The 10,186-nt window shown below is 40.0% G+C and overlaps 1 protein-coding gene across 1 annotated transcript in view; it reads right to left on the reverse strand.

The window, feature by feature from the left end:
• LOC103347436 (uncharacterized) overlaps positions 1–6,071 on the reverse strand; it is an 81,479-nt gene extending 75,408 nt beyond the window's left edge. The window contains exon 1 of the mRNA XM_070064227.1: positions 5,944–6,071. The gene's annotated coding sequence lies outside the window, so the exon portion shown is untranslated. The remainder of the gene's footprint in view (positions 1–5,943) is intronic.
• Positions 6,072–10,186: the final 4,115 nt, after the last annotated feature.

Raw genomic sequence — 10,186 nt, forward strand, 5'->3', positions numbered from 1 at the left:
TGAACCAAGAAAAAATGAGAAAGTCCAAGGATAACCACTGACTCTTGAAGAAAAGGGATAATTAATAGAAAAGAATCCATACTGAAAAAGATTAACATCTACAGTTAGGAAAAAACAATAACTGACTACGGCTGAAGAAAAAATTTGTAAAATACAATGATTCATGTTTAATGTCTCAGAAATTAAAGGTTCCCCCAGGGTTTTAAGATTTAGGTAAAGCAATTACAATTGATCTAATACTTGGGGCATGTCTCAGGTTTCATGAAATAAGATTATGAGTTTTCACTCAACAGGTAGATCCATTCATTTTGGTCCATGAGTATGGAGTAATTTGTTATTTTAACAATATAAATGGTTTGCCAGTATGTAGCATCACCCAATCAAAAAGACACGAAAGACACTAATAAAAATAAAGATGATTTGGTTATTAAAAAAGGAAAGCTATTCCTTACTCATGCATTGGAAAAGTCAGTACTGTTAAAATGTATATACTGCCTGAGTAATTTACAGACTCAATGGAATCCCTATCAAAATACCAATGGTATTCTATACAGAGTTGGAAAGACAATCCTAAAATTCACATGGAATCACAAAAGACCACAAAGAGCTGAAGTTATCTTGAACAAGATAACCCGAGCTGAAGGCATCACAATCCCTGATCTCAAAGCAGACTGCAAAGCTACAGTAATTAAAAATAGCTTGGCATTGGCATAAAAACCAATGAACAGCTCAGTGGAATAGAGGAGAGTCCCAGATCAATTCACATGCATATAACCAGCTGACTTACGACAAACGTGCTCCCCATACAGTGGAGTTAGCGACAATATCTTCAAAAATGATGCTGGCAAAACTGGATGCATGTGCATAGAACAATGAAATTAGATCCATTATCTCTCACCACATACAAAAATCAATTGAGCATACATCAAAAACCTAATTTTAGACCTGATATTTTGAAGTTCCTGAAAGAAAACTAAGGGAAACACTCAAAGACATCAATGTAGGGAACACCTTCTTGGACAGGATCCCCAAAACTCAGGCAACAAAAGCAAAACTAAGTAAATGGGACTGTATAGAACTCAGAAGCAAAGAAAATGATAGAGTGGAGAGACATCCAACAGAATGGAAAAAAATAATTGTAAACCATCTATCTGGCAAAGCATTAAAATCTCGAATATATCAGCAACTTAGAAAAGTCAAAAACCTCAATCCAATACAGGAATGGAAAAGGACTCGGACAGTTCTTGAAAAGCAGGTTGAAAATGCAAATGGCCAACAAATATATGAAAAAATGCTCATCTCTGGGCTGCAGGGAAATGCAAGTCAAAACCACAATGAGATATCTCCTCACCCATGTTAGAATGGATAAAAGCCAAAACACAGAGTAACAAACAAGGACGTGGTGAATTAAAGAGAAACACTTAGACACTGCTGAAAGGAATCTCAATTAGTGCAGCCATTGTGGAAAACAGTGTGGAGATGTGTTTTAAAACCAGAAATCATGTGATGTGCCACATCACATGATCCAGCATTCCCAGCACTGTGTGTATACCAAAATACTTGAACACAAGATATCCAAGAGATACCTGCATCATGTTTTTAGCAGCACTGCTCAAAAAGGCCAAAATTTGGAACCCATCAAGGTGTCCATCATTAGATGAATGGGTAAAGAAAATGTGGTAGACACACACAATGGAATTTTACCCAGCCACAAAAACAATGGAATTCTTCTATTTGCAGCAAAATGGACATTAACTGTAGCACATCCTGTTGAGTGAAATAAGCTGGACCCAAAAAGAAAAATAACACATGTTCCCCCTTAAATGGATTTAGGGGGGAAAATAAATGTTTTTGTGCATTAGTATTGCTGCAAATACAGTTTTCTTAAACTTTATTTTATGCCTTTGTGAAACCAATGATTAACAATCTTATACTACTAAATTTTTAATCATATGTAATTACTTTAAAATTTACTGCATAAGAGTGAAATGATCTTTTTTTATTCAATTGCTGTTTACAGCCATTGTCTATATTCTCACTAAACTGTTGGCATTTTGTTTTTTTATTTGTTAAACTTAAGTGGTAAAATATTAACCCTTTTTACTGTAATGTAATTTGAAAACTGGCTCTCTTCAAAAACTAAAACCAAAGACAAAGAAAAGGGAGAAGGAAACATGGCAGAAGGGAGAAAGGGGGAGTGAGGAAGGGAATATCATTAAGTTCTTACAACTGTGTCAACAAAGCAAGCTGAGTCTGGGAAACACTAATTAAAACTAAAAGATATGACCGGCACCGCGGCTCAATAGACTAATCCTCTGCCTGCGGTGCCGGCACACCGGGTTCTAGTCCTGGTTGGGGCGCTGGATTCTGTCCCGGTTGCCCCTCTTCCAGGCCAGCTCTCTGCTGTGGCCTGGGAGGGCAGTGGAGGATGGCCCAAGTGCTTGGGCCCTGCACTCCATGGGAGACCAGGATAAGTACCTGGCTCCTGGCTTCGGATCACTATTAACTACCATTCTTCACAGAAGTTGAGAGGCATTTTTCCTGTTATATAATAGAGTTAGTAGTATTTCACTGCCATGGTGAAACAGGGAAGATTAAATTGAAGGATAAAATTCACTATAATTCTCTAAAAATTCTGTTACTTCTTATTTTTACTTAAAGTGACAAGACATAGAACCTATGTATATTAATTTAATGTATTTCTGGATAAATTGTTCAGAAAGTCCATTATACTATTCCACAAAATGCTAATATTGTATAAAATATACAGTCTAACTGAAGAATTCTCATTTCTTTCTTTTGAACTTCACATACGTGTGTTTATACACAAACAAACATGTACACACACATAGATGTAGGGAAATGTTCAGGTCATGTATAGTCTATAAATCCAAAATAGGTCCTGCCCCTAGATTTTTAAAAATGAATGACTAGGGGGCCAGCGCTATGGCTCACTTGAGTAATCCTCCACCAGCCTGCGGCACTGGTATCCCATATGGGCACTGGATTCTAGTCCTGGTTGCTCCTCTTCCAGTCCTGCTCTCTGCTGCGGTCTGGGAGGGCAGTGGAGGATGGCCCAGGTGCTTGGGCCCTGCACCCGCTTGGGAGACCAGGAGGAAGCACCTGGCTCCTGGCTTTGGATCAGCGCCAGCGCTCGCCATGGACACCACTTGAGAAGTGAACCAACGGAAGGAAGACCTTTCTCTTTCTCTCTCTCTCACTGTCTGTAACTCTACCTATCGAATAAATAAATTAAAAAAAATTAAAAAATGAATAACTGAGATGCAATTTCATTTAGTTCACAGGAAATGTGCACTCTGAGAAATTGTGCAGCAATTCAAAAATTTTTTGCAAAAAGTGCCCTTACCTCTTAACCCATTTTGAGAAACTTTTCAAAGAATTCTTATATATTTTGCATATGTAGATGACCCAATTAATATAACAAAAGTCACTATTCCAAAGTACATTCCCAGAGTTGGATGACCATTACCTCAGTCAATTTTGGAATATTTGTAATCACCCTGAAAATAAATCATGTATCACTTATCCATCACCCCTTTAGTCCTTCTTTGTTCCTTAGTCCTACACAACCACCATGTTTTGTCTCCAAAGATTTCCCTGCCCAGGAAATGTCATTTCACTTAGTATACTACTTTCAGTAGTATGCTACCATCCATGTTACAACATCTATTTAATCTTTTTTTGTAAAACAATGTTCAATGTAGTAGAATACAGTTCTGTTGTATGATGAGCACTTAGATTGTCTCCACTTAATGTTACCATGAACATTCATTTCCACCATACTGCATGGACAAAAATTTTTTCCTCTTGTGTTATTGGATTTAATCAAACTCTGAGTTAATTGGGCCTACTTTTCCATCTCTCCACCTTTCTTCATGTTGTCCTTTTTGTTCTTTTACTTCTACTCATGTAACACCATTTATTCAGACCCAGCCCAATATTTCCCTTTTGTCAATAAGCTTTGCTTTCTGTCACACTTTTGACTCTTACAGACTTGAGACATTTCAGTGCGTGACATCCAGTTAGAGCAGAGCCACCTAGCCCTTGATTTCACATGGCTTTTATTTTTATTCATGGGAAATAATCTTATCTAAATATAAATATGCTTCAAGGAGATTATCTGAAGTGCATGTCACCTATCTTTGTATAGATTGAGGATATTTTAGCTTACCATTTTTTCCTATAAAATTAAACACTTTATACCTTACCAGAAATTTCTTCTTTCAAATATTTACATAGCATTGTGAATAAGCTTTAGGATGAAACTTTTATTCCAAATACATTTTAAGCAATAAATTATAAAATTAAATGTACTTGTTTGCAATAGAGTAGGATTTATCTGTCAGATTCTCAGGCTATATGCCCTGAGGAACAAAAAGTGTAAATTTACTCTTTCATGCCGTAGCCAGAACTAGGATTTGTATTTCATAGTTTTTGTGCACTGGTTACAGTTGTTCTGATACACCAAAACATAGAACTTTATGCTACCCTTAGAATGCCTGTAATGAAGCCCAGGAATGAATTGTTTTGGAAAATTTGATTTACTCATTGAATCTAATATTTTTAATAGAAAACATTTTTAAAAAGTGTATTTATTTGAAAGACAGAGTTACAGAGAGAGGTAGAAACAGAGAGGTCTTCCATCCGATGATTCACTCCCCATTTGGCCACAATGGCTGGAGCTGCACTGATCAGAGGCCAGGAGCCAGGAGCTTCTTTCAGGTCTCCCATGTGGGTGCAGGGGCCCAGGGACTTGGGCCATCTTCTCCTGCATTCTCAGGCCACAGCAGAGAGCTGGATTGGAAGAGGAGCAGCCGGGACTAGAACCAGCGCCCATATGGGATGCTGGAGCTTCAGGCCAGGGTTTTAACCAGCTGTACCACAGCGCCAACCCCTAATAGAAAACTCTTAAACTTTTATTTTATAAATATGAATTCCAAAAGTACCACTTTTGGACTACAGCGGTTCTTCCCTCCATAACCACCCTCCCACCCACAAATCCTCCCATCTCCTACTCCCTCTCCCATCCCCTTATTCTTTAAGATTCATTTTTAATTAGCTTTATATACAGAAGATTAACTTAGCATATACTAAGTAATGATTTGAACAGTTTGCACCCACACAGAAACACAAAGTATAAAGCACTTTTTAAAAATTGGTATTACCATTAATAGTACAAGACCATTAAGGACAGAGGTCCCACATGGGGAGTAAATGCGCAGTGACTCCTGTTGTTGATTTAACAATTGACACTCTTATTTGTGACATCAGTAATCACCTGAGGCTCTTGTCATGAGCTGCCAAGACTATGGAAGCCTCTTGAGTTCACAAACTCCAACCTTATTTAGACAAGGCCATAATCAAATTGGAAGCTCTCTCCTCCCTTCGGAAAAAGGAACCTCCTTCTTTGATGGCCTGTTCTTTCTGCTGGGATCTCACTCACAGAGATCTTTCATTTAGGTCATTTTTTTGCCACAGTGAAAGACAGCATTCTAAGCAACATCACCACCATCAAACAATGTGCCGAGATGTGAAGGGCATGTGTAGTGATGAAATAAACAGCTGAGGAGGTGATCTTGTGCTAAATATAACATACGTGATAAGTATGTGATTCATTCATTCCCAGCACTTTAAAGTGAGTAAATTTGTTGCTTAGGATTTGGTACAGGTTCACCAAAGAACATCCTGGAACCACTTAAAATCTAGAGTTAACCTTTCTAACTGCTTGGGCATTACAAGAAACCCTTACTCTTTTAATCTAAAAGTATTGGGACATTTTGGCAGAAGTTTAATTTTCTTAGCCTCAAGGAAAAAACTGGGAATGCAGCGTGTGCCTGTGGGTTTGTTTTTACATGGCAAGGTGTTGGTTAGGCCTTCTCTGGGTGGCAGAAAATTTCCTTTCTGATGTTTCCAAGCACTTACCACTGTAGAGTCCCCTGCTGATTCACAGGGGAAAGCGAGCAGCAAGCTCACGTCCCACGTGCAGCCTGGGCAGTAGCTCGGATGCTGGCAGGTAGGAGGCAGGACACTAGGGTTCCAACTGCCATTTTGACTGCCAGTGGGGCAAGCCACACTCTCCAGACAGTTTCGCAGTGACCCCTACCTGGGGGTGAACAGACAGAGGTGTGGGTTTAACACTTTAAAAATACCATAGGAGCTTCCTATGCACATATTCAATATACTTAGACACATACAAAGGCCTCACATCTGTCTGATATTAGATGGCTACACCTTTGCACTCAAAGGAAAACTTGTTAGAGTGGAGGAGTGTGAATAGAGAAACTGTGTAGCTTAATTTGAAAAGAACTCAAGAAACACTTGGAACGGGATGTGTCTCGGAGAGGGCATCTCTGGAGGGTAGTGGGTGGGAAAATGTTAGAGGGATGGTAGTGGAGCAAGAATAGCATCTAAGAGATCCGAACCACAAATCTGCTCTCTTCACAGCTTTTTATTCCTTACCTCTAAAGTTCTGAGTGCATTCTCAGCCGGGGAGGCAGCATAGCACATAGCAGCCTGTGTCTGATCTGAGTTCAAATCCTTTCTGTTCCACTCACTGTTCATAGACTGTGGGTGGGATATTTTCTTATCATCTGAGTTTCTGTGTCTGGATGCTCCTTATCACCTGCCTCAAGGAAGGAGTTTTCAGAATCCTACGGAGAAAAAATGAACAAAGCCAAGTTGTTACATTGCTCCAAAAGGTTAGCGTCCTTCTCTCTTTTGGGCCCAATGAAGGGGATCTTCTCAAGCTTTCCAAGTTGTGAAACTCAGGGCATGACTCAAGGACAACTGCAAGTGCAAAAATTGTTTGCATGTATTTGGAAATGAGATTATCATGTGAGCCAGACTGTAGATTAGGTTCACAAGTTCATTCATGTAAGAAGTCTACTAAAAATGAGTCATCTAAAAAACAGTGTGTCTAATGCCCTCATTTTTTAAAAGATCTATTTATTTATTTATTTGAAAGTCAGAGTTACACACAGAGAAAAGGAGAGGCAGAGAGAGAGAGGGAGGTCTTCCATCTGCTGGTTCACTCCACAGATGGCCTCAATGGCTGTAGCTGTGCCAATCTGAAGCCAGGAGCCAGGAGCTTCTTCTGGGTTTCACACATGGCTGCAGGGCCCCAAGGACTTGGGCCATCCTCCAGTGCTTTCCTAGGCCATAGCAGGGAGCTGGTCAAAAGTGAAGCAGCTGGGACTTGAAACGGTGCCCATATGGGATGTTGGCACTGCAGGCGGTGGCTTTACCCGTTACACCACAGTGCAGTCCCCAACTGACACTTGGTCTCTCTACACACATAAAAGTAATCAAGGACAATCTTTTTTAGTTGATTCAAGAATAATTAATATAACATTTTTAAAATTGCATGCATAAAAGTTAAACATCGTGCTAACAAAAATAGGTTAACACATGAATAAATTGAAAACTACCATGCTTCAGGGCACTCAGAGAATGCAGCAAATTTTGTCTGTGTATATTTTAGAGTTTAACTCCCTAATCCATATTTGTTTGCATTCACAGTCAGTGTCAAATAATATCCATCTTTGCTTCTTTAGCCAGTTTCCAAGGACTTGGACTATCTTGTACTGCTTTCCCAGCCTATACCAAGAGCTGAATAGGAAGTGAGCAGCTGGGACTTGAACCGGCACACATATGGGATGCCGGCACTGCAGGCATGGCTTTTCCCACTATGCCACAGCGCCAGCCCCAATTTCCATATTTTTTTAAAACTTTTATTTAGTAGATATAAATTTCCAAAGTACAGTTTGTGGATTACAATGGATTCCCCCCCCCCCCCATAACTTCCCTCCTACCCGGAGCCCTCCCATCTCCTGCTCCTCTCCCATTCCATTCACATCAAGATTCATTTTCAATTATCTTTATATACAGAAGATCAATTTAGCATATATTAAGTAAAGATTTCAACAGTTTCACCCACACAGAACACAAAGTGCAAAATACTGTTTGAGCACTAGTCATAGCATTAATTCACATTGAACAACACATTAAGGACAGAGATTCTACCTGAGGAGTAAGTGCACAGTGACTCCTGTTGTTGACTTAACAAATTGACACTCTTGTTTAAGGCGTCAGTAATCTCCCTAGGCTCTAGTCATGAGTTGCCAAGGGTATGGAAGCCCTCTGAGCTCGCCGACGTTGATCTTATTTTGACAAGGCCATGGTCAAAGTGGAGGTTCTCTCCTCCCTTCAGAGAAAGGTACCTCCTTCTTTGATGACCTGTTCTTTCCACTGGGATCTCACTCACAGAGGTCTTTCATTTAGGTATTTTTTTTTTTTGCCAGAGTGTCTTGGCTTTCCATGCCTGAAATACTCTCATGGGCTCTTCAGCCAGATCCGAATGCCTTAAGGGCTGATTCTGAGGCCAGAGTGCTGTTTAGGACATCTGCCATTCTATGAGTCTGCTGTGTATCCTGCGTCCCATGTTGGATCATTCTCTCCCTTTTTCATTCTATCAGCTAGTATTTGCAGACACTAGTCTTGTTTATTGTGACCCCTTTGACTCTTAGTCCTATCATTATGATCAAATTGTGAACAGAAATTGATCACTTGGACTAGTGAGATGGCATTGGTACATGCCACCTTGATGGGATTGAATTGGAATCCCCTGGTATGTTTCTAACTCTATCATTTGGGGCAAGTCAGCTTGAGCATGTCCCAAATTGTACATCTCGTCCCTCTCTTATTCCCACTCTTATATTTAACAGAGATCACTTTTCAGTTAACTTTAAACACCTAAGAATAATTGTGGGTTAATTACAGAGTTCAACCAATAGCATTAAGTAGAACAAAAAAAAATACTAAAATGGATAAAGTATTCAATTGTACATCAGCAGTGATGACAAGAGCTGATCAAGTCACCGTTTCTCATAGTGTCCATTTCACTTCAACAGGTTTCCCCTTTGGTGTTCAGTCAGTTGTTGCCGATCAGGGAGAACATATGATATTTGTCTCTTTGGGACTGGCTTATTTCACTCAGCATAATGTTTTCCAGATTCTTCCATCTTGTTGCAAATGACCAGGTTTCATTGTTTTTGACTGCTGTATAGTATTCTATAGAGTACATGTCCCATAATTTCTTTATCCAGCCTACTGTTGATGGGCATTTGGGTTGATTCCAGGTCTTAGCTATTGTGAATTGAGCTGCAATAAACATTAAGGTGCAGACAGCTTTTTTGTTTGCCAATTTAATTTCCTTTGGGTAAATTCCAAGGAGTGGGATGGCTGGGTTGTATGGTAGTTTCTGAGGAATCTCCAGACTGACTTCCATAGTGGCTTAACCAGTTTGCATTCCCACCAACAGTGGGTTCCAATTTCTATATTTTAACAAAAGGTGAATTAAAGCCTTTGTCTAGCCAGTCTGGTGTCTGGGCTTCCGTAGGGTCATTTCAAACTCTCACTTTTTTCTGCATTTGCCACACATTTTTCTTTCTTCTTATGCCTCATTTTGTAGAAAATTGATATTTCCAGCAATTAAAAATCGCAACCCTTGAAAACAGATGTCTCACTCCCTTCTGACTTTTTAGCCACTTTGCTGCACTACTTATTACAATTAATATTATAATGTCACATGTGACCTTTGATGTCTATATGTGATAAGCTTAGTCAAGAGTTAATAGTTAGATTTTTTTAAACACCTCTAATGAACAAGCCTCCCAACCTTGTGGGGACACTGACAGTGTATTGGGGTATGCCTCCAATGCACCAGCAGGCAGTTTAAAAATCCACCTTCATCTTCACTGTCAACTTATGCAGATTTCAGGTCAGTCAGAGGTGAGCAATGAGGATGGTCTCAGAATGTTTCTATTCATCATGCATACTAAATCATACATTATCCTGAACGACGAATTTCCGAGAGGAATTCAGAATGTTGAAAGGTTAGGGTACGGGTTCAGGCTCGGGCACGGGTTCGGGCTCGGGCTCAGGCACGGGTTCGAATTCGGGTACGGATTCGGGTTCGGGTTCAGGTACGGGCTCGGGCTCGGGTTCGAATTCGGGTACGGATTTGTGTTCAGGTTCGGGTTCAGGTGAGGGGTTAGGGTTAGGGTTAGGGTTAGGGTTAGGGTTAGGGTTAGGGTTAGGGTTAGGGTTAGGGTTAGGGTTAGGGTTAGGGTTTAGGGTTAGGGTTAGGGTTAGGGTTAGGGTTAGG

This window comes from Oryctolagus cuniculus, chromosome 19, assembly GCF_964237555.1.
Source record: "Oryctolagus cuniculus chromosome 19, mOryCun1.1, whole genome shotgun sequence".
NCBI classification, from domain to species: Eukaryota; Metazoa; Chordata; class Mammalia; order Lagomorpha; family Leporidae; genus Oryctolagus; species Oryctolagus cuniculus.